The following is a 24693-nucleotide window of genomic DNA, read 5'->3' on the forward strand; positions in this document are numbered from 1 at the left end:
TCACTGTACCCCATTAAGATGATTCTCAATTTGAAAAACTTTAACGGAGAGATAGGGTCGTTCCAGTGGAAGAAAGCAAAATTTCCCATTTGACCTCATGATTTTTTTTTTTTGCTAAGTATGTGAGCAGAAGGTGAGTGTCTATCCGTGTGATGTGGTGGTGGTGGAAGGAGGAGAAGGAGGAGGGAAGGGGGTCGTCTTCGCTTTGGTTTATGTCATTGGTTTAAACGACCCAAGACCCCGCCTTGATAAAAAAAAAGGAGAGTTAGACAGACTACAGCCAAAGAGAGACAGGGAGCGAGAGGGGGAGGAAAAAAATAAAGCGGTGAAACAGTTAGACACCTACTCGGCGTTTATGCTCCGCCGTATTTTAATAAACAAGGACTCGTTTTTTTGTTTTTTTTTAGACACATTGCAGCCTGTTCCCTGTTAGGTTATCACTCCTCTGCTATCTTGTCATCTCTTCCCGTCTGCTGGAAAGAAGCTGCACGGAGGATTAACAAGGTGGAATCAGAATGACTCCAAATCAAATCTTCGCATGAAACATTTGTCCTGAAGCGGATGATGCTGCCGCCGACGTGTGCTTGAAAAAAAAAAAAAAAAAAAAAGAAAAGAAGAAGAAAAAAAAGAAAAAGTCTGCTTTCTCAACTTGCGACCAGACATCATTCATCCAGGTAAGGCTCCTCTACAGCACGGCAAGAGGCATTTTTCACGTTTAATTCAGTTTGGGCTCGCGTGTGAGAGTTGTCTCGTGCTGGCTGCCGTCGGGTTTCAGGTCCGCATACAGCTCTGACCATGTGTGTCCACCTTACTGCGCCATGAAGATGGGGAATGGACGGGTGGGTTGAACACCCAGAGACGTGATTTCTGACCACGCTATAGCTGCCCCGTCTAACGTGGACACGAATTGCCCGCGTTTTACCCCCAGCGCTGAAATTGTGTGGTTAATTTTAGCGTGGAAAGAGGGACGCGGGCACTATGTTGTTTTTGCACGCAACGAGTCTCCGTACGGAGAGAGTGTGTCGGCTAATAGAAAATAGGAAGTGCATTAGTGGCCAGAGAGTGTGTTGAGTGGTTGTGGAGTTGAGCTTTCCAGCGAGACTACTTGCTCATAAATCCTCTAATACCGCATACTTGTTCCGAATGAGTGAGTTTTTGTGGGGGGAAATAGTGCCGTGGAAGACGTCACACAGTGTAATCTAAAGTGCTGCTTACTGCTTTGCCTGTGTGTCTTAAAAACGCGCGCGCGCGCGCACACACACACACACTCACGAGTCACCACAACCGAGCACATCTTCAGTCCAGGCTGCATCAAATGTCACAGACCTTTCACACGTACGTGGCCTCGGCTCAATTTGAAAAGCTCCCAGGAAGAGCTTTGAAGAGGCTGCAACACATCATCACAGAGGATCATAGGCTTCCTAAACTTTTTGCATCCCAGGCAGGAACCCACAAACGATGGAAGGGATCAAACACCTGCTCGTGATGCCCTGAGGAATCACGCAGGTAGGGATTTGTGTGGGGTTGGGAGATGTAGAGTTTTGCAGGATAAAGCGAAATGGGGTAAGACGTTGGGGGAGAAAAGTGCACAGTCAGTTGGAGTCTGAAAGTTGTTAAGTAAATGGAAGTGCAGTGTAACTGAGCCCCCTTGTTTCATGGGATGCCCCCCAGGACTCCCCAGGACCATCCAGCACTTTGGAGAGGACTGGAACTTTAAGCTTTAAGTTGCTGAGCTATTCATTTCAGTGAATATTCAGCAACTTGGCTGCAAGTGTAAACTTAAAAAGAAATTGCTATGGAGAGTGCATCTCCAGTTAACGGCCACTACCAGTTGCAGACTGTGTATGAATATGCTGCTGATTGGTTTGTGTTAACTTTTTTTTTTTTTTTTTTTTAAATGCAGTCCCTATTAAGTGCTCTTACATTTTATTGGAACAATTAATTCAGTGCTTACTCTGAAAAGACGATAACAGGACATGTATTGGATTGGGTGGAGGGGGTTAATCTTGAGGTAATCAAATCAAATTATCTGATGTCTGTAAGCTAAATTAGAGACGACCTCGGTAGCGGAGCTCTTTGTCTCACTTATGAGTACCCATGTGCATGTATTAGATCAGGAAGGGGAGGAGGGTGTGCCCGAAGGAGTCTAAGGCCACTACAGATGTGTGCAGCCTGGACATCTGCTCTGTTGTGAGCCATTGTCATGGAAGCAGTTAAGATGGTGGGCAGATGAGCTCCACAGAGCTCCCTTGTCAGAAAGCTCAATTTAACAGCTCCAGTCACAAGAGCAGCAGGGAAGGGGTCATAACACTGAGCAGTATTCTTTTCCCCTCACATGCCAGGTACATCCACAATTATTACATCCACAGTGGGTTGTTCTTTCCCTGTTGGCAGATCAATTCCTCATTCATAACCAACAAACCTGCCATGCACAAGTTGAAATAGAAGACAGAAGCATATTTATTCTGAACCCCCCTGCTTTTCTTTACGCTTTGCACATTATGACTCAGTGTTATCACTTAGAACAGGGACTGTCACGTTTCCACTGAGGATATTGAACAGACTCACTCAGTCGACCCAGCGAAGAGCCTGCCCTCTGCCATCCTCTCCTGTGTTGCCGAGCAGCACCCTATCACTCAAGGCAATTGAACGTCTCTGAGGAGACCTCTGTTAGCCCCGTGCAATATTTATTACCATCCATCATCCCAAGACTCTCGCTCTGTGGGTGAATAACAGTGGCTGCTAAGTTCTGTGTTAAAAAGTTCCCTCACCAGCGACCATTAGAGGGGATTTATGAGAGCGGCCTCCCTAAAAGTGCTGTGGAAGCGAGACGGAACATGTTTCAGAGTCGCTGCATACCCGCTGGGCTTTGGTACTAAATATGTCTTGGAAATAATTCTGACTGGGGCTGCACTAGTTGAGGAGCTGCCTGAAATTCTCCTTTCCATTTCATTTATTTATTTTTTTTTAAAGAGCTTTTAGAGCTTAATTGAACTGAAATTGATACCTCATATGATTGAAAAGGGTCTAGTTTTTGGGTTTGGACGACTCTTTGGAAGAAAAATTTTCAAAGATATGATTATTGATTGCCAATTTGATGTTATTTGGAACAAGTAATCGCATATGTCACAAGTGTTTTTACTAAAGTTCAATAAAAAAGGATCACCTATTCCAATGTATACATACTGGACTGCTAAGGTGGTAAATCTGGCCCCCATGTCCTTTAAATGAGCTTGAACGTATGCTGTGGGAGAAATTGTATACCTGTATTTGGTCACTGCCTCTCAGTGTAGTCTTCAATCCTGCAGATATGAGAGAAATGCCTTTTTCTCATCTTTCCTTTTCTCTTAAGGTAGTTTGTTTGTCAGGTGTAAACAATCGAAAGGAATCTAAAAGCAGGAGAAGCTATTGGGACGGGGCATCAGTGTAAATGAATGCATTACTATGCTTCTTTTAGGTCAATTTGATATGTGTTTTTAATTGGTCTCAGAAGGCTGAGACTTCTCTTCTCCTTTGTGCCTTCCTCAAAAGTGTCTGTGTGATGTGACTGTGTTGAGCAGAGGAGCCCGGGAGCAGCGGTGTTCATTTGAAGCCAGCTGAACGTGCTCATTATCTCCAACTAAAGGCAAGATTGATTTAGCTGAAAGTCAGGGTAATTTTGACAAAAAAAAAAAAAAAGAGGGGGGAAGGAAAAACATGGAGTTGGAACTGTAAACTGATCAAGACAGCAGGCCTAGCCATTGATAGCTCTTGGTCAAAGTGGACGGTTTTAAAACAGTGGAAAAACTACTTAGTATCTTCGGCACTCTCACCAGCTGAAGGAGCCATTACTCTGCCGGAGCTTCTCCCTCATGGTTCCACAACCCCACTAATCTTTACAGATGGCTTACTGAAAAGATATCTCAAAGAAACAGTTTACGTGTCATTCCCACTTCTCTGCCTCCCTTTTCTCTTGCGGCATGCTGCCTCCTCATTTTTCAGCAAGACTATGCACATGCATAGAAGAGATGGGAGAGGGGACTTGGAGATTTTTCTGCTGTCATTGCTTACTCCTGCATTGCTATAATTTCATCGACAGTAGCAGCACTTGTGTTCTCCGCAGCTACACAAGAGCAAAGGATAATTAGAACCATGGGTGTCTCTTTCATTGTAAAGGAGAAAGTGGTACCCTGTGCCAGTGCTGTTCTCTGTACTATACAAAAGGAAAAGATCCAATGATAGGGCTTGCATAAGAGATCTACAGTATTCTCTAACACAAACAGATGTATTTTATCCTGGCTGAAACCAGAAGAGCTCAGCCTCCTGGTTATCTGGCTTGCAGATTTTCTGCTATTATTGGACTGGATCTAACAGTCTTTCTGTGCTTTTACCTTGCACTGCTCTACACTAGTATCGGGGGAGAGTGAGGTGGCTTTATAATAAAGTGGAAGTGCATCGTCTCTCAGCGATGTAAAAGGTCAACTAACGCTTGTACCTTTTCCCCTGTTGGCCGTGTCAGAGACAGCCTAGTTAGTGTTAAGGTACGATGTCGCCTGGCAAAGCAGCGGCACAGCAATTAGAGTTATTAATTATTTTCTTACAACTTAATACACTTTCATTTAATGCATATTAATTGATGTGCTTCTGAATTTGCACTCGCATAATCCACCAAGGATTTCTCAAAGGCAAGCACAAAAGGATTTTATTATCTTAAGGAGGAAATGGTCTTTTGGGAGGTAAAGCGCCCCTTCCCAATTGTGTATTACATTATGAAACAGACATAAGTGAAATGAAATTACAACGTATCATCCGCACGGTGAAGGATCCTATTGAATAATTACCTTAGCAGAGCCATTGTTGTAATGTCAGACTTGCTCTTTTGGATGTGACAGAGGGGGTTTTATGAAGTCATGCAAGGGAATGAAAAGCAGTTTCAAGGTTAAACTGTGTGAAGGCCAAATGTTTTGGGAGGGTGGATTAATTTCATGTCCCATAATGTGATTTGCAATATCTCCTCCTCCTCTCCTGCCCTTGGTTTCTTTGGAGATGTGCGAGTCTGATGAGAGCTGAAAGGGGTGGGGGGGGGGGGTTGCTGTTGCTATATTCTGCATTTATAAGTGTTTACAAAGCTACTAAAAGACATTATAAGACGAGGTGCATGCTTACAAATTCAACATCATTGCCAGATATCTGTCTCATTGCTGAATGCAAATTCAGATGTTACTCCTCTGGTGCAGAGAAAATTTAGCTCTTTCCTGCAAGCATGCACAAACGGAGTCACATATACTGTATAAATGCATAAAGCAACCCAAGCACAGGATGGGAGGTGGTTCTAGGAAAATCACTGTGCATCATTAATTGCAGGGGAGACTACGAGGAAGGCAGAAGGACCACCATGGAAACAGATCCGTTGCTGCTTAGTTGGCCTAAGAAGCCTCTATTACATGGCATCTGCAGCTTTTCGCTGTGTATCTGTATATCAGCGGAGCTAATGAAACTGTTGGGTTGCCTCATCTTGCTGTCAAATTCTTAGCAATGCAGATGTCCCCACAGATATATCGCTTGCATGTCATGTAGCACCAGTAAAGATACCTTTCAACCTCACATTGTGTATGCACTGAGGAAATGATAAAATCAGTGATTAAAGTCACTGCAAGTACTGTGGGTGGGATGAGACCTTTTATGGGGGGGGGGGGGCATATCTCTCGAATGCAGTATAGTTGCAATATGTCTGCCGCACATGTTCAGGATTTCCCCAAACTTTATCCAGTATGGTACAGAAATACAGAAGGGTGCTTTTGTGAGTAACTGTTAAAATTTAAAATCCATCAGCCACGTTTGTGTTTTGGTATGTCCATGCTGGAACCCTGGGGAGCTGGAGGGTGCTGTTTATGAGTTTGCTTGTCGTCCCCCCCCCAAATGTTGAAAAATGTATGATAAAGAAATCAGGAGCAACTAGTGTGAGGTGTAAAATTGAATGTAACTTGAGTACGATGCCCGCAGCAACAACAACAGATGAAGTTAGGTAAAGTGGAGGAAAAAAAGTATACAGGTGGATGGACAAAGTTGCAAGTTAACTCTTGGAAGCACCATTTAGGGTTCCTGTATGATTCTGTAACTGCTCTGCGTTGACCTCACACAGCTTTGCAAATAGCGGGTGTCCTGCTTATATCGCGTCGCTGCCACAGGCACTCTTAAAAAATATGTGGAACAATCTGGGATTAAGACTACCCTTACTTGCACTGGTAATGTTGTTGGTCCTTTTAGCGTTGCCCTGCCTCAGAAAAGACAAGAAATCCTCGTGGACAAAGAATCTGCTTTTCTGGTGGAGTGAAACTAACTGCATGGCCAAGCGCTGTTAGATTTTGGAGGATTGCACACGAGCTGTTTTTGTTGGATGCATACCCAACATCCTTCACTTTACGAGGGATGAGAGCGATGCAGACGAGGACATTCATGCTGCCATGAAATGTTATACAAGTTAAACGGATGGTGGAGAAAATCTCATGAAGCAGTCTTTAGGAGGTCATGGTTCGCACTAGAAAAATCAATCTGTCTTTTTCTGCTTTGCGCTTTCCTCAAATGTTCCTTTTTCTTTGAGCGGTTTTAAAAAAGATAGTTTCTTATCTTTGTGTTTATGTAAGTGCAAAGTAACAACATCTTACAACAAATGCACTACCTGCAAACTCACTTCCCATGTACTTTGCAACATTGGTCTAAGCGTTTACTGGGGCAGGATTTTAGATGTTAAAGATAGATTTACTGCAGCTGTGAAAACTTTCCAGGATGCTACAATCCTCCCTTAACAATGAAAAGTGTGAAGTCTTGGCATTTGCTTTCAAACTGGACTTCCTTATTCCAGTTCTTTACTCGACACGTTCCCTATAGCAACACCGACGCAGCCCTGTAGTGCTCTCGTCTGCCTGAGAGTGCGCTTAGTCAGAGGAATGAAAAGACCAGAAGCTGCTCTCCAACACTTCTTATCTCCTTTCCTCCTTTGCTTTTTCTTCTCTTTTTCTGCCTGTATCCATCTCTATCCCTCCTCTACCCCAGTGAAGGTTTCATTGCTTATGTAATGTGTCTAAACATTTGTGCAGCATTAGGGGAAGTCAGGCATGCCAAAACTGAGCAAAACGTCCCTCTGTGCACCCCATAGAGGTGGGACAGATGGCAGTCCTCATTCCCCGTCTTGTAAACTGCCTGTGACAGGAGAGATGGCATATACGCAGCTGAACTAGGGCAGTGCTAGCTAAAGCTTTACAGACAGTGGTGGACACAGTTGCATGCACACTTCTCAGTGGGATGTTTATTGTCGAAACAGTAAAACATCCCACTTTGATTATCTCTGCATTCCTTTTGAACTGTTGATTAAAGATGAGCGGTGCATTGATTGAAGATTCTTGGAAAGGCTTGTACACACTGTAACTGCAGCATCACCTCGCTCCACCTGTGATCCAGGTTGTGGCTCACCTATAACAAAGGCTATCAGATTTCCACATTAGCTCGTCCATCACAATGTAAAAGAAGGTGACCTGGAGTTGTTTCCTAATTCACTCGTTAATCACGGCCTCAGCAGAGTGTCGGGCGCTTTCACTTTGTTCCCCTTAACAACTCTCCGGGCAGAGTCCATTACTGAGTAAACAGGCAGCCAAACGCAGAAGAAACGAATGAAGACGCCCAGCACAGAACTCCCAGAGGTGAGATCAAATGGCAGGCTCGCTGATGATGAGGTATGTTTATGGCTGACACTCTATTAAGAGGAGGCTCTTCCCTGCTGGCTCATAATGAACATCTACCTTGTGAAATGGGTATTCCAAAGCTTTTTCCTTTCTCTGAATTAAGGGTCATTTTCATCAGAATGTGCCCTAATTTGGGGTGGGGGGGGGGACTGATTATAAGAATGAGTTTTTGGGCAACTTTGCAAGGTGACTATCTCATAGTAACATTAGCTCCGTTTAAGGAATAAATCTTGACCGCTGTTTTCCCCTTTGTTTGGTAATGAAAGCCTGTTGTGTCCTTGGAGGCTGATATTTCAGGCCTGAACTCTTCTTCTTTTCTCTGTGTACATGGTAACGCCTCCTCCAGATGTCCCCCACTGCGGGAGGCTATGAGGCACATGCGAGATGCTTACTGCTAACCACACACACACACACACAAACACGCACACACAAACACGCACACACAAACACTCATACGCTTTTGGATCACCTCTGGGACCGGCCACCTCAGCTGACCTGTTACAAAATATGACTGTATGGGCTGCGGAGCAAAAAGTGTGTTGTTTCTGTCAAGATGAGAGTTAAGTATTGCTGACAAAAAGAACAGTGCGTTTGTGTGTGCGTGCGTTGTAGAGAACGAAAAGGAAAACATCTCGGTAAGGAGAGTGTTTTCGTAAATCACAGACAATGTACCATCTGCACACGGCAGGGTGTATGAGTGACAGTGGACCACTGCTGTGAGGAACTATTGCATTGTTATTAAATGGCTGTTGCCTCACTGGCAGCCATATTAAAGCCTCAGATCTTGTGCCTGATGCAAGGCAACGAAGAGGAAAAATGTGAAGGGGTGGGAGAAACACCCCAAACCAGCCCGGCCTTCTGGACATGTCAACACGATGTGCAGCTGCGATGGCACAGCCTAGAAGATGGCAGTCGAACTGCTTGAAACGGAAAAGGAAGAAAAAGAGCCTGTTTTCCCCTTCCCTGTTCCTCCTTTAACCTCCAAGACCTCCACCATCTCAGCATCTCCTACACAGTGACATCACGTGGCTGCTTTTTCCGTGCTCCGGCGCAGGTTGTCTCTTTACGTTTAGAATTTCTTCACGGCCTCTTATTAAACTCGATTTACTTTTAATTCCTTCAAGCATATCATCTGCAAAATTAATTTAATTTTGCACTCTTTTCATGGCTGAGGAGTTTGGATCCAGCGTGTTGACTTATTGATGCCATGTGCTCTTTGTGCATACTGAACTAGTGGCAGACAGTTCTTGGGATGCCACTGAAGAGTTAGAGTTGATTAGCTCCTCTTGCTTTCTTTCATCTCATTCCTTCACACTCAGCGTAGTAAAATTACACATGCGATTGTTCATCCTGCTAACAGTTTGTTTAGTAACTTTACATGTGCAAGAGGTCATGAGTCTCCTTGCTATTTACTTGTTTTTGACCCCGATCAGTTCAAGGCTTTGCTTCAATTGTCCAATAAACCTTTTCAGTTAGCATCTCATCCAGTTGCTCTCATTGAATAAGTGAGTAATGGTGCTTATTATTTTCCAGTTTAGTTACCCAGTGGGATCTAGATTTCACAGAATTGGTGAATGGATAAAATTGATACAGCCTTGCTGTGTTTTTAATTATCTGTGGACATTTTATTTTGGTGAATGCAAAGATTTTTATTTTTTTCTAATGAGGCTGGTGTACAGTCGTAGTATTGCATCAAACCTGGTATGAAAATCAGATCGTACCGTTTATACTGATATAACGTAAAGCGACGCCGTGGTGGGAATTTTTCCTTTCTCACGAAGCATTCTCGACCCCGCCTTTCACTCTGTGTTAAAACTCCTCTTCCTCGGTGCCGACTTGGTGACTTTGCCTGCCTATTTTTTTATTTGAAAAAGAAGCTAATGTTTAACGCAGCAAATGTGTTGGACGAAACGCGTCTAAATTCCACTGCAGGGCATTAGCACAGCAGCCCTGTGAACGCAACCCTTTGCTTTCCCCACCCCGTCACCTTTGTCGGCAGAGCTGCTGTCTGGCTGTGGGCTGTGACCTTTTTTAGACATTTTTTCTAATGGGGATTTTTGAGAGGACATTGCAAGCATAAAATCTGTGACCGCTAGTCCCTGTGCAGTCCTAACGTGGTGTTAGTTCAGTCGCTATGTCTGACTCATGGGTGCTGTCCAACAACACAACTTGAATTAGTTGTATTCAGAGCGTAAACTTGGTAAAATAGAAGCAGACGATATCAACTGAACTGCCGACACAGGTTCAAATTTGGAAGAATGAAAATCCTCAATGTTCTATAGTATTATTATCAATTAGGAATGGGCGACGAATCCATTTTATGGTTTAGATGACGTTTTCTATAGGATTCGTGGTATTCTGTTTAACTTCCACCTTATACGTATAAAAGAGCCTGGTTCTATTTTCCAAGATGTATAATTTGATCATAGTTAGGATTGTTTATCTAACTATCTATTGTATAACATCCTATATGGCATGTTAACTTTAAGTGTTTTCAAAGCTAGACACAGTTTTTTCCCGAGGCAAGCAGCTTTCATTCGTATTCAGAAGTGAAAATGAATATGCTCAGTTATAATTGTCCAAAGGAGAATGAGCTTTACCTGTGTTTCCACCTAATTTAAAATAAGAGAAGTTGGACACCACATCTGTTGCTTTAATAAACCGATTCATATTATTTAAACTGTTGTTAAGGTAGTGGGTGTTGTTTCATTTCCACTGAACAATCCCACCTGTTGTATCCAAATATCGCTCTGCTGGCTTAACTTACTTGATTGAAATTAGATAAGAAGTTATTTTTGTACTATTACAGGAAAAGGTTCTTGACCGATCACTACCTGCCCAGACAAAACTGGGCTAATATCCCCGGCCATTTTCCGGCCAGAGATATTTAAAAAAAAAAAAGTTTCACATGTGGAGTCAAGTAACTGTCAGATCAGTGGCTCAGCCAGTCCTTTTTCCTACACCAGCTACTGTGCGAGGAGTGAATTTGTGAATGCCCATTAATATGCATGTGTGCTTGAACTCCTGACAAAAGTTTCCAAGGGCCTGATTTTTTTTTTTTTTTTGAGGCTGTCACCCCGCTTGATGGAACCTGACATTTGGAAAGGTCTACAAGGAGGATTTGTTTGTGACAGCTTCAAATTACAGTGGCACAGAGGGAACGAGAGAAAGGAGGAGGTGGGTGAGTGGAGGGGGTGGGTGGGGGGTTCAGGGAACTGAGAAAGAAAATGGCTCCTGCGTATTTAAATGTCACTTCAATAAGGTGAATGCGTAAGCTCTTCCTATTTTTTTTCAAGCATTACATAGGCATGTCTCACAATGGAAAAACATTGCTTGCCATCTTTTATTCTGTGTGTCTCGCTCCGTCTTTCTGTTTGGCTCAGGCTGTGTTATGGCAGAAGGCTTTAAGCCTTGTGAAGCTTTGCCAACATCTTAACACTAACCACAAACCATTTAGTTGTTTGTTTCTGTGAAGGTATTGACGAAGGGACCAGCAACTCGGTTCCTGTTTAGATTTGCGGCTTATTTGGACTATTCTATGGATGCCGGCGTTTTAAGAAAAAAAAATAGAAATGTTCAGGCTCACCCACTCTACCCTTCAACTGCAAGTACAAGGCAAAAGAATAGAAGACAGTCGCTTTAACTACAGTCTGGGGGAGGAAGCAGACGAGAGGTGATAAGTGTGCTGCAATCTCTTTATATCCAAAACGATTTTTTTTTATGTAACACAGCCCCCACCCCAATGAAGGCTGTTATTTCTTGTCATCAATGCATAAGGGTCTCTGTCTGCCACTGACCTTTTGATAAGGATGAGAAAACCAAAATACCTTGAGTGTCCCTCGGTGCTGATGGTCAAATGTCACTCAAACTAAAGGGTCTATCTTTAATTAATGTCTATTTCTTTCTTGACAAATAACCGATGACACTGTTGGATTAAGGCTTCAAAAGTCATGCCAGCTGCTGGAATCAGATGAGAAGTACATCCATGCCTACATTTCTTAATCTGTTTCAGATGATTCCAGCATCATATACTATATTGTATATATATATAAAGCTGGAATATTCATTACACAGGTGCTGGCTGTGACATTCCGATAAATATTTGGGACGTTAGTGACTTTCGAGTCTGAGAGTTGGTTGTCTGAAAAGCATTTGCCCTTTTGCCTACTTCTTCATTGTGTCCTCCTGCCAGTGACACATTTTCATTGAAGAGTTCTCAGCGAGCAAACTTAGGGCTGTATGTTGCCAAGATGTTTCCAAACTTCAGCCAGCTGCAAATCCCCACTGTGCAAAATGGAGACTTTTGAATTCTGCTAATGCAAACAGAGCATCTATTTTAATGGAGGCATTTCCCATAATTAAACTAATCTATAGGAAAGTATGCCGCGGTGGCTCCCTTGATTAATGGAGCAATTATATAATCCATTACACTGCATTATGAATGTGTTAATGATGAGCTCATGTTGGGTAATGATTCCTGGAGTTTGCTTGTGTAAAATATGAAAAGAGAAGCGGAGAGGGCTGTCTGTGTTTGCAGATGTTCCTCTAATCACTAGGAGGTAAGGCGAAGGAGGAAAATTGTGTGCGACTTCCTACCGTGAGTGGCAGCTCCACAATCACGGGTCATTGCTTCCTGCTGTAAAAAAGAAAGGAAGCCTCTTACTGTTCCCAGTAAGACTCGACGTCGTAAATTTAAAGGTCTCCTGCTATGATTTACTTAAGTTCATACAAATTTAAATTATTGCTGTGTGTGGTTTTTGATGGCAACATTAATTATCCAATTGAGAAGGCAATGAGACAGCTTACAGCATGGCAGTTGGCGACTTGAGTTGTCATAATCTCCCCAGCCAAAGCCATAGCTGCAGAGCAATAATATGTTTTTTCTTTTCTTTAAGACTTATCTGTTTGGTACAATGCTCCTCATGCTGCGGATGAGCAGAGGGGGCTTATGTCAGGTAAACAGAATGCCAATCATTTGGGAGGAAAATAAAACAAAAAGTCAAAATCAGGTTGAAACTGATGAGCAGATGTTTTCAGTTCGGGGAAAAATAGAATAAATAAATGTTCTTGATTACCGACAACCAGCAAACTGCATATATACTGTACACATAGGCCTGTTACTATTAGAGCAATCATCTGAGTGGAGTCATTTGAGCTGAGGATCATGACAAACTTGCAGATAAAATCTGAATCTGAGGGGGCTTTGCTGTTTTGTGTGGTTTCTTTGAATGATGGTAAAAGAAAGTACTCAAACCATGTCTTGATTTGAAATTTGTAAATGAGTTTAATTTGTTTCCTTGGAAGACTTTAAATGACACAGCCATGCCAGTGGCTCTTACCTGGCAGTTCCATGGCGTAGAAACGGTGCGAGCTAAATGCTAACATGCGCACAATGACCGTGTCGGTATGATGATGGTTAACAATTACAATCTCAGTAAAGTCTCAGGGCAGTTACCAGCTTTCTTGACAACTGAGCCTTGGATGGAACTTGCATCTCATAACGTCAGCACAGATGTGCACAAATGTTTACAGTCCTCATTGGTTTTATGGCCTCGTTGTCAAGTACAAACAATGGAGGTTAAAAAGCGAGCACTAGTCTGATCTTGTTCTCTCTTTGCTGAGTAGTCGGTGTCATATGCCATTCTTCTCACCCTGTGTGAGCTGAGCCGGGTGGCAGTTGCACACTTTATTACCACCGGTCGTGAGGTGCACAGTCTCATCGAAATTAATCTTGATTGATGAAGAGATGTGGTCAAAATATGATTTCTCTTGTGGGAATTCTTGAATTTTAAGGTGGCATCCCTGGAGAACACGAGTTAACTGCAAAAACAAGTTTTTAATTGGGTTTGTGTTGACTAAATGCTGCCTTCATGCTCCACTTACACATACCTAGTTAAATGTAAAAGAGTTTCCTCAGAGACTTCTAGTTTCCATCCCGGTGCATATATTCATAGTAGATGTTATGCGCTGGAGCTTTTTAACTGGGATATTCGACAACCCTGACTCAGCCCACCTTGGCTGTTTTGGGCTCTGGTTCATTATAACGTCAATATGTGTCAATCAATTTTCTGGTGAAGAGCTGGCAAAGAACAACACATTTGTCTGCTTACCTGATAGGAAACAGGTTTAAATAATAAGAAGTCCTGGGCGGCGCAGGATTGGGCCTTTTGGTCTTCTGGCCACAGTGAGAAATTTGTCTTTGAACCACCTTAGTGTAAGAGTGTGACTGTGAGAGGAAGGAAGAGGGGGGGTAGGTGTACTGTTTGCAATCTGGCGGAAGAAGAGTCGCCTCAGCACTTAAAGCTGGTAAACTCATTTTGTCTGCACATTTTATGGGGAAACAATTGCTAAGTGAAAAGAAAAAATCCCATTAAGTTTCTCGTAAGGCAATAAAAGTTTTTAAATGGAGGAAAAGCGTGACTCTTTCTCAGGTAGTAGCACCAGCAGCATTTATTACCATGGTCAGAGATGCAAAAAGGGAAGCGCAAGTTTTTACGGTGGATTTTGTTTGTTTGTGTACTTCATATCAGAAGTAAGAGATGGAGTCCATACGTGCTATTTTTTTGTTTTCTTTGTGTGTGTGTGTGTGTGTGTGTGTGTGTGTTACTGTGGAGCCCATTTTCAGATATGTTTTCATTGATTAAACATGCATTCTCATCCCGGAGCTACTTTTGTGCTACAATAGCAGTCTTACCATGTTGCAGCTCAAGTCTAAAGTGAAAGCCGTCACTTCATACATGAAAGTGCAACAGGCACAGCAATGAATGTGTAGAGGTAGCCTAATAAATGGCACCGTATTGTTTTCATTGCCTGTAGTACATTGCCTTTACTCCTTTGTCCGTGTTGTCTTTTTTTCCCCTTCTTTTTGCATCTTTTATTTCCATCAGCAACAAGAAAAACAACGCTGTAAATGAGAAAGAAAAATATTCCTATTCTGGAAAAGTGGAATTCAACCACAACGAAGTAATAGAAGTTGCTTGAGACAGAGTTTATATAGAGAGTATCTGTAACAGAGATTTGTGTTTTAAAACCCAACAACATTTAACTAATACGTGAAGCTAGCTACTATTTAAAACATCTTTTTAAAAGAAGCGTTTATGCAGGCTACTGGAGGCTGTATATAACACAGCATCCTTTGGTGTTTTTAGTGGGCCTCTGCGCCACTAGCTTTGCCTTATTCTGCTCTGCTCGTTGCCCTGGCCGCGCTGTGAAATGTGATCAGACGGCTCCACTAGGGCCTGGACTGGGTGCAGTTGGAGACCAAAAGGCCCAATCCTGCGCCGCCCAGGACTTGAACTCAAGGCATCGATCGGAGCAAGGAGCATCTGATGCTTCATAGTAAGGCTGCCTTGTTTTTGTGGTATCACAGGCTTGTTTGTCGTGTTCAATTACTCCTCAAGTTGACTTTTTACACTGAACAAATGAAACGTGTTATATAGTGATGGATTATGCCTTTGCCAGGGCAATACACAGTTACTCCTACACTAATAATGTAGGAGAGGGGGTGGTCGGTGGCGTAGTGGGTTAAGCAGGCGCCCCATGTACAGAGGCTACAGTTCTCGCTGCAGCTGGCCCCGGCTCAAATCCCGCATCGGATGGCCCTTTGCTGCATGTCTTTCCCCCTCTCTCTGCCCCCTGCTTCCTGTCTCTCTTGAACTGTCCTATCCATTAAAGGCATAAAAGCCCCACCAAAAAATAAAAATAAATAATGTAGGAGAGATTTGGCTTATTTCACATTTCTGCTCGTCTCGGGGCTCTTTCATTCGTCTTATGTTCAAACTGACCCCTTTTTGTAGAGAGAAGATGTATCAACAACCGAGCCATGACGAAACGTTTCTCTTGAACTAGGGCTCTGTAATACTGTAAAAAAAAAAACTGACGCTGCAATGTTTTTCCTTTTCAAAGTTAAATAATTAACAAATTGTGATAAGTACGTAAAGTAAATCTATATATACGGTTGAATAGGTTGGTTCACTTGCATGAACAATGAAATGATTGATTTCATTGCTCTAAATACCACAGAAGAAGGGGAAATGGATTATACTGCAGGGCTGATTCAAGAAGCGTCTGTAGAGGTATTCAAATTTGTTGGGAACAACAGTGGATTGCTGTTGAAGTACATTGCAATCACCCATGGCAAGATGCAATCGCACCTTTTTAAATCCAGTAAAACTTCCTTTTTGGTTCCTTTCTAGTTAAATAAAGCTCACTTAAAGCCATTGTGTGAACCATGTTGCATCCTTTTGGCAGCAGCTCTGAAAGGTTGTGATCAAAAAAAGTGAGCTTAAGATGAGGGAGTTTATCTTACCCAAGCCAGAAATACCATCCAAGTTCAAACGCTGTCTTTTACAATTCTCGTGTCTTTGAGATGAGTGTAGTAGATATGACGATGACATTTCGGAGAAGAATGTCTTAAGTGTGCGTGTGTTTTGCTTGTGACTTGACTTATTGCCATTTGTCATGCCTGATTTGTGAATGATTGATGTCACCTTGCTGCAATTTATTCCACTCCAACTTTCTGTCTTAGATTTATACAACTCAGTGTGTCATTGTTTGCTTCGTGGGCATTGCTTTGGTCAGGAAAAATGGATAAACGTCAACTTGGTGACGTTCTGTCACGAGAAGGACAAATTAAAAGGTTGCAGTTTGTGTGGCCTGGGCCAGATCTGCATTCTGTTTATCGGAGTGACACAGAGTGATGTGTAGAGATATCGGTGTAGTTGACGCGAAAATACAGAAAAATCTGCCACTTATTGTATAATTTCAGCTATGATTTAGATACAGAGAGGCTGTGACCTGTTTGGAAGTTACAGCTGCGTCCAGTGGAAGCAAATAACTTCGCTTGCCTGTATGTCACTTTGTAATTAACCTGTGGAGGCAAAGCTGATGTCCTCTGAAAGGCTTAATTAACCGGTACCTAAGTAACTGGTACGACCTGCGCAAAGACACCACGATACTTCACATATTCTCTACCCTCACAGAGAGCTATTGACCCATCCCACGTGACGTCACAACAAAAGCGTCAGCCATTTTGGACGTGAAAACAAGTAGTCTACCACAGCCAACAACGGAGGAGCGAGGAACATTCAAAGGAAAATATCGATTCGATCAGTAAGGTTTACATCATGCCGGCATATTGTTGCGCGCCTGGGTGTACCAACAGTCAGCAGACGAGGAAAGATTTGTCTTTTTACCGGATCCCCACTGATCTTGAGCGACGGAGAAGATGAGTCGCGGCGATCAATAGGAAAGGCTGGCAACCTTCAGTATACCAGCGGTTGTGTAGTGGCCACTTTGTTGGAGGTAAGTGTCGAATAAAGATATATAACATATACATATACATGCAAAATAAAGATAAAGCCTGAGAGGGATTTTCCACGGCACACAAGTGTTCCCCCGTGCCATTTCAGGGTTGCCTTTCTACTAGATAAAACATAACACAGCGCCTTTAGTAAAGCACTACGACTTGGTCATTGCAATTCTCGTAATGGCAAGATTATAACACCGTGTCAACGGGTTTACATGTCGTTTATCCTGGTGAACAACGTTAAATGAAAAATGTAAACAAACCTTAGCTGTAAAAAGATGGCGCCCACCGGCTCCAGGGACGATCCACTGGTAAAAGGCAGGTCACATAGCCCGACACAAAATATTTGTAGGCATCCAAACTCTTGTATGCCTTTAGATCCTTTCCCGTGTATGGCGATGGGTTTTTTACAACATAAATATAAAGGTCGTGGGGGCCGAAGTCGGGTAAAGACGAGGCGGTGGCATGCTGTCGGACGTCTGTAAACAGCCCCGGTGGAAGCAAGTACACGTCGTTTTCTAAACCTCCAATTTTCAGCTTCTCCAAATACCTCTCCCTCTGCTGGCCCACTAAATGCCCGACCTCGCTGGATAGTGGAGTTTTTTTCTGCATCTTGTTCTTTCTTCTTTTATTCAATTTTCAGTCTGTCTGTATCGTTACTCTGCTGTTACTATTGTTACTCGCAAATCGTTGTCTTCTATACGTCCAAAATGGCGGTTGCTTTACGAAAGTCACGTGACTGGGAAGGGTCAATAATGGCTGAGACCCATCCCCACCTGTATTTTGTGTTTTCTAAAATGTTTTTTTTCAGCACACATGATATGATAATGAATTATACATGAATTTAAATAACACAAGGCCTTTTCCCTTCTTAAACAGGACATTCTGTGGCTTTGTTTATTCCCCTATTTTTGCTTTATATCCGTTTGTGCGTGTTAAAGGTATACAGAGAAAACTGGACATTCCGGGAGTAAAACCTTAAAGGGATACGCCACCCCCAGGCCAAATTAAGTGTATCCCCGCATTCCCGAGACATAAATAAGTGTGTGGGAGCGTTTTCCTGACGACCCAGGCATTGTCCGAATCTCACAGCACTGACCACTGCTTGGTTGCGCGTAATACATACATGCTAGCGTCGCCAATCGAAATATTTCGCCCAGCGTGAATTGATTTACTTGATTTACCTTCTAATTACTGTGTGAGTGGTGTACTTTCACATCGAGTGCAAATGACTGTGTAAATCTACACGGAAGGCTTGGTTTGCTCATGTCGGTTTGGGAACTAGTTTCCGGTCCGGAAAACACAGCCGAAGCACACTCCCCGCTACGTCATTGGGAATCCCCACCCCCGACTTCCTCAAACAAACCAGCGTGAAGCAGGGGGGGGTGGGGTGGGGATTCCCAATGACGTAGCGGGGAGTGTGCTTCGGCTGTGTTTTCCGCACCGGAAACTAGTTCCCAACCCGACATGAGCAAACCAAGCCTTCCACACCACTCACACAGTAAGTAGAAGGTAAATCAAGTAAATCAATTCACGCTGGGCGAAATATTTCGATTGGCGACGCTAGCATGTATGTATTACGTGCAACCAAGCAGCGGTCAGTGCTGTGAGATTCGGACAATGCCTGGGTCGCCAGGAAAACGCTCCTACACACTTATTTATGTCTCGGGAATGCGGGGATACACTTAATTTGGCCTGGGGGTGGCGTATCCCTTTAAAGCTGTAATTAACTACTAGATGTGGCTAGTATAAGGTCTATAGGAAAATGAGTAAAAGCAAAGCAAGGTGGATCTTTTCAAGGATGCACTGATTGGTTTGTGTTTATTTTATTTATTTATTTTTCATTGAATTTCCCCTCTTGTTTTGTTTTTCCCCTGGTCAGTAAATGCATCATGTACAGCGACTGAGACCCTGTAGCCTGGTGCAGTTTTGGAAGAAATGGAAGTTATAAATGGTGAATGTGTTAACTTTTAAATGTTCAATTAAAATTAAATAATTTATTATTTGCTGATTATAGTTCTTACAAAGAAAATCAACTGGGCCTAAATCGGAACTGGCGGGTCAGGCCTGAAAAATGATGAAAAAACGTTGTTTTCATCTTGTAGTCTCCAGTTTAATTTAGGCTTGGTTCTCCCCAAAAACTATGACGTGCTAACTCACTCGCCGTAATGACTGATTGTCATCCAAATATTGCGGTTAAATCAAGCATTTCATGGGCACTTGGTGATGGAGCTGCAGAGAAAACATAAATGAACATAAGATGAGCTTCTCCTGCTTTACCGGAGAATCAATCGATATCCACGAGCTCCCTCTGAGTTGCCATGTTGAGAAGATGAACTTTGCCATCAATAACACAGTCTAGCAAATTAATTGAATTAATCGTATTGTGCACAATTCATGTAGCCTAAGATAATTGAGGCATAGTTATGCTACATAACGTAAATGAAATGTGTTTAAATGCAGGGGGTCTGCTCTAGAACGATCACAACATGTTTTTTTCTTTTTGCATTTATTATCCCATAAACATGTGTATATTTGTAGCTGGTTCAGGGAGCCTTGCTGTTGAAAGAAAACCACATTAAGATAAATTCAAACATATGGCGTCGCATAATGCTAGATTACAGCATGCCGGAAAAGTTTTGATTAGTAGTTTGGTTGATGTTAATTAGTGTTTATCAGGCTCATTGTGTGGCTTTGGCTCCTTAGATGGATTTGTAGCTTTTGTTTCAATCAATGATGATTAAATATTCGTGTGAGATCTTGTTCAACACATTTTAAAATGAATTTACGAAACATTTCACAGAAAACATTTACATCATGAATATGCATTTGAGCCTTGTAGCCCTAGTTGCCTCAGTTCAGCTCAGCTTATGGAACAGATGTCTGGCCGGCTTTCTCAGGTAAGGACACACAACAGTTTCATGCCACCACTCTTCATCGCCCATGTCCCTCCTCCCCTCATTCCTCTGAAATTAAGCCATCTCCTCCTTGTTGAGTCAGCGCAATGTTTGAGCTGCATTTTTCACAACATCAGCAAGCGGCCCTGAGAAACATGGACCCAGGAGGACTCTGTATGTGTGTACGTGTGTGTGTGTGTGTGTAAGTGCGTGTGAGAAAACAAGAGACTGCAATGCTTGTCTCCAGTCAGTCGGAGTATTCTATATGTGTGTCATCTCCTGAGTGCAACACCAGCTTGGCCCACTTCTGCCTGACCGACTAGACTCTACGGCTCATCTGGGCTGTTCCCTCTTGCCTCTCTTGTTTAATTTGCTCTCTCCGACACTCCTTCCCTCTCCTCCATCTGTGGGGTCCAGCCGTCATGTCTCTTTGCGATAGTGAGAACAGACAACAAAAAAACCTGCGGAGATGTAGAACATCCCAGGTGAACTGTAAAGTCACAGCCTGATGAAACAAGAAACCTCCACCCAGTAAAGTTCCATATGCACACAGATGCATCTAGGTCAGATGGTGAAAGGGAAGAAGGGGGGAAATCTTTAACCGTTTTCATAGACTGCAGGGGCTCTGAGACTTGTGGTATTTGATATAGTATCTTTACTAATATATAACTTAAACACAGTCCCAGGTGATGCAGCGAGCTGGTGATATTGTGAAAGCCTCAGTTGTTGTTCCTCACTGCACTTTGGCTTCACGCTCGTTGTCGCAACATCAGTGTAAAGTGAGTATCCAGGTGATGCCCGCCTGAAGCTAATTCTGGGCCAACCTTACAGTACAAATTGAGAATTCTAAAGACGTTTATGGATTTAATTTCAACGTTTTGTCAGTTTTGATCCAAAAATGTTATCGGTGCAGAAGTAGAAAAGGTCCAATTACATCCGTAAATAGGATTTTGTTTTATTTGTTTTTTTTTTCCCTGCCACTTTGGGCAGTGGAATCAAGTTGCGAAACAAACGATAACTTACGATGTAACTGTTCTTTTAGATTAAATAAAAAGAAAAGTAGTAAACTAAGCTTGTACTGAGATTGCTCCTGTTAGTTTGTTAATTTAGCTTTGTTTGAATTTCTTATCGCAGAGATTTAGCATTTTCGCATCTCAACTTGTGGCACAAAGTTTATAAAAAACGAAAAAAAAAAAGAAAACCTTGCTGGCCCCTTCTCTCTAAACTCTCTTTCGGGTTACTTACTCTTGGCCATTGTTGCAGTCACCCTTTTCAGTCGTTCAGCACCTGTCAATCAACATCATTTAGAAAGAGTTGGAGTCTCTGGGGTACTGTTGAATAGTCGGAACAATCCCTCCCTATTGTCTTTTCCAAGGCACTTTTCCTTGACCTCGTTGGAAATCATCAAGAGGGTTAAGAAAAGGTGGAAGGAGAAATCCTTCAGGACTTCGGAGAGGACCATCTTGCTGCAAAGAGAATCAGACCACACTCGCACTAATCTGTGATGCGGTTCTGCAGGATTAGGCTAAAAAATATTTAACAAAAGTCCCATTAGGGACTTTGCCGTACAGGTTCTTTTCACATTTCACTGATGCTATTGGTAAAATAAGATCCGATAAAATATCACTTCATCATCAAGGTAAGTCATTTAAAGAAGGAACGGAAAAGCCACAAATGTAGAATACAGTGTTTCCACAGGCTGCTTAACCTCACCCTTCTGTCCTCACATTTATTCACACGAATCCCAGTTAGTACGACTTTATGAATGTAACGAGCGTTCCTTTGAATATTGCTGCCTCAAGGAATTGCGGGACGTAATTGTCGCCTTCGTTCATAAAGGATGGTGTTTTCCCTGTGCTTAAAGCGATGATAAAGAAAGCATTTAAGCAAACTTCAGGAATTTGACCAGCTTTCATCATGGCTGCTACTTTAACACTTTTGGGTCATTTCAACTGGACCCTCTGTGCAGCCCTGCTTCTTCTTGCAGCCTACAATCAAACTCGCATGTTTGCTGATGTCGCTTAATATTTGGTGCGTGACTAAGCCATCGTTCGTTATAGAAGGATTTTTTGTGTAGGCGATTGCACACCTGTTTCTAGTGTTTATGTCGGGCTGAGCGACCCATCTCCCACCTGTGGCTTAATGTTTATCCTACACGTAAAAGTTGTGACGATGACCTTCTCATCCATCTCTCAGGAAAGCAAAGAAACCTGTTTTCTCAAAATGTCAGACTATTCCCAGAAGACAAAACTAGCACTTGAGAGGTTTGCCTTTGTTATTAGATAGCATGTGATTATCACAAACATGTTTATAGACAAAGTTTCCTTTGACATTTTAGTCAAAACTCTTATTATAAAGAGAGATGGCCGAACTTGATGCTTGGCTGTGGCGTCGGCAGGCAGCTCACACACATCACTGGGTAACTAGGAGATGGTGTCAGAATGATGGAAATGGACACATCATCATCTTCCTTCTTGTGTGAGAGTGTGTACATGCATTGCCCCCATCCCTCCGTGCTCCTCTGGCCAAAAAATCTCACTCCAGGCTGTAGTGGGTTCATTATGCCATTATCTGCCTCAGGCCTCAGTCCATTTGCTGGCCAGAGAGTGTGACGGAGCCCTTTCGCGGGGTCACCCCTCCTGCTGGAGGCCCTTCATTTGAGAGGGAGATGTGTGTGTGTGTGTGTGTGTGTCTTGCTGTGTGAGAGGGAAAGACAAGAAAATCAGAGAGACAGAGTGCTCACCTCACATTTTGAGAATGTATTTGACACTAATCATGATTTAGCACGAGATGTATTGTAATCTCTCTGCATACATGATTTGCACTGCTCCACATTGTAATGTCTTTCACAGACTATGTACAAATCATAAAGATGAATTCAGTATTTGCTCTGCTGAGAAGCAATAAAAAGCAGTAAGTATACTTTGCAAGTATAGCTCACCAAACAGCCTAAATCATTTCCAATGAGGTACGCGGCTGTCATTTTAAGCTACACGCACACAGACACACACGGCCTCAGTTTGATGATGTTCAGACACTCTGTCATATCTCGGTGCACGAGGGGTTAATCCATCAGAAGCGAGTGTTCTTGTGTAGCCGAACTGTATTCCCTAGGCCTTTCCCACTCATCCATCGCCTGAAGAGGATGGCCAGCTTATTTTCTCTGCATATTAAAATTTGCCTGGAGAGGTGGAAGGCAGGGCCTCAGGAGGATGCAGATAGCAAGGGAAAAAGATGAGTAGTAAGACAGAGACTGAAGGGGGGATTAGAGGTAGGGTTTTCCTTTTTTTCTTTTAAATAAATGATTAACTAAATACATCCCCCATTCCTGTCCAGTTTGAAAGGCAGGCTGGCTTTGATCACCAGGGCTGTTTGAAATGATCTGAGGAGTGAAACAGAGGGATGTGAGGGAGGGGCAAGGGTAAGGAACTGCCTCCACACATCCCAGGTAGACATGCAGCCAGAGGAGACTGAGACGAAGCAGACTGAGGAGTGTCGGCAGGTTTCCAAGGGAAAGCTTTTGGAGTCTGACGGAGATGTTGTGTGGCAGCGGCTGTGTAAAGTGAGCTGGTTGAAGGCCTCGCCGCAGATATGCCTGGGGATGGATTTGTTTCCCATGTCCCCAGAGATCAATAGGGCAGCAGATGTCTCTTCCCTACTCAAAAGCAAATTGGGCTTCCCTCTCCCGCTGCACCGAAGATGGAATACTGCTGGATGTAAATCCCATATCTTACTTGCTCTGCCATGCTTGGCAGCCCCTGTAAACACTGAAGTTAATTGAGGCGAGAAGGCTCGTTCTGACTTTCTGCTTTGGATATATAAAGTCTGAGTAAAGAATAATAAACTGACCCTCTGAGTTTGTCACCTCATGGACAAATGGGTTGTTCACCACCCAGCAAAACATGAATGATTAAAACACTCAAAATGTTCTCAGATGCTGGGGGCGTGTCAGCAACACACCCCGATTGACAGATCTCAGATCAGCTCAAATGAAACAAACGGGGCAAACGGAGCAGAGTTTTGTTAAATGCTTGTGGCAGATATGTTCCAGCAGCTAAAGAGTTACACCTGTGTCGTGAGTTTCAAACCTGTTAAGTCGACTCAAATGGATGGTAGATTGCATGAAGCGTTCATTATCAGCAAGGATATTGCTCAGCATAGAATGTGCTCTGTTGAATCAATATGCTTTGTCCCGTGCAGTCTGGAAATTTGTAAACTCTGAGTACATTTTATTTATGTCATTTAGAACCTCTTTAACCGGGTACAGACTCATTGTAGATACATGTTTCAAGGCTGCCCTTACTGAGACATTCAGTTGTTCCTACAGAACTAAACTCTGTTTGGAAGGGTAGCTGAAAGGCGGTGAGGGTACTTCAAGACCCACCTGGGCTTTCTTATAGTCACTTTTAGAATATACCCTGTTTAATTGATGAGTAAATGAATAACTAAAATATATATTTAACTTCCTCTCCGATAAGACTCCAACCTCACCATGTTGTTCTGCTCTGGAGCCACGTTGAGCTGCATTCTCTACCTACTGCAGGTTCTAGTTTAGATAAAGCCTGTGGTTCTTGTTGAGGGTTGAGTAGCTTTTTTCTTTTTGTAATGGTAGATTCTTGGCTGAGTGAAATGACCTAGACCTAGCCCTAACTATTTAATAAATGATAAAAGGTGGTTGAAATGCAAAGTAAAGATGATTTAGTGCTTCCTTTATTACCCCCTTTTGCATATGATACACGTGACCATCCTTTTATGAAAGAAAAGGCCCGCT

At 42.8% G+C, this 24693-nt stretch overlaps 1 protein-coding gene across 5 annotated transcripts in view; it reads left to right on the top strand.

Annotated features, from left to right (window-relative positions):
• The first annotated feature begins 274 nt into the window (after positions 1-274).
• Positions 275-24693, top strand: part of ctbp2l (C-terminal binding protein 2, like) — a 97301-nt gene continuing 72882 nt past the window's right edge. For 3 of the 5 annotated variants that reach the window (XM_075458044.1, XM_075458047.1, XM_075458050.1), the window contains exon 1: positions 275-674. The gene's annotated coding sequence lies outside the window, so the exon portion shown is untranslated. Of the gene's footprint in view, positions 675-1488; positions 1507-24693 lie in introns of those variants that run through there. The other 2 variants (XM_075458051.1, XM_075458046.1) reach the window with 2 other exon arrangements.

The sequence above is a fragment of the Odontesthes bonariensis genome, chromosome 23 (genome assembly GCF_027942865.1).
Source record: "Odontesthes bonariensis isolate fOdoBon6 chromosome 23, fOdoBon6.hap1, whole genome shotgun sequence".
NCBI classification, from domain to species: domain Eukaryota; kingdom Metazoa; phylum Chordata; class Actinopteri; order Atheriniformes; family Atherinopsidae; genus Odontesthes; species Odontesthes bonariensis.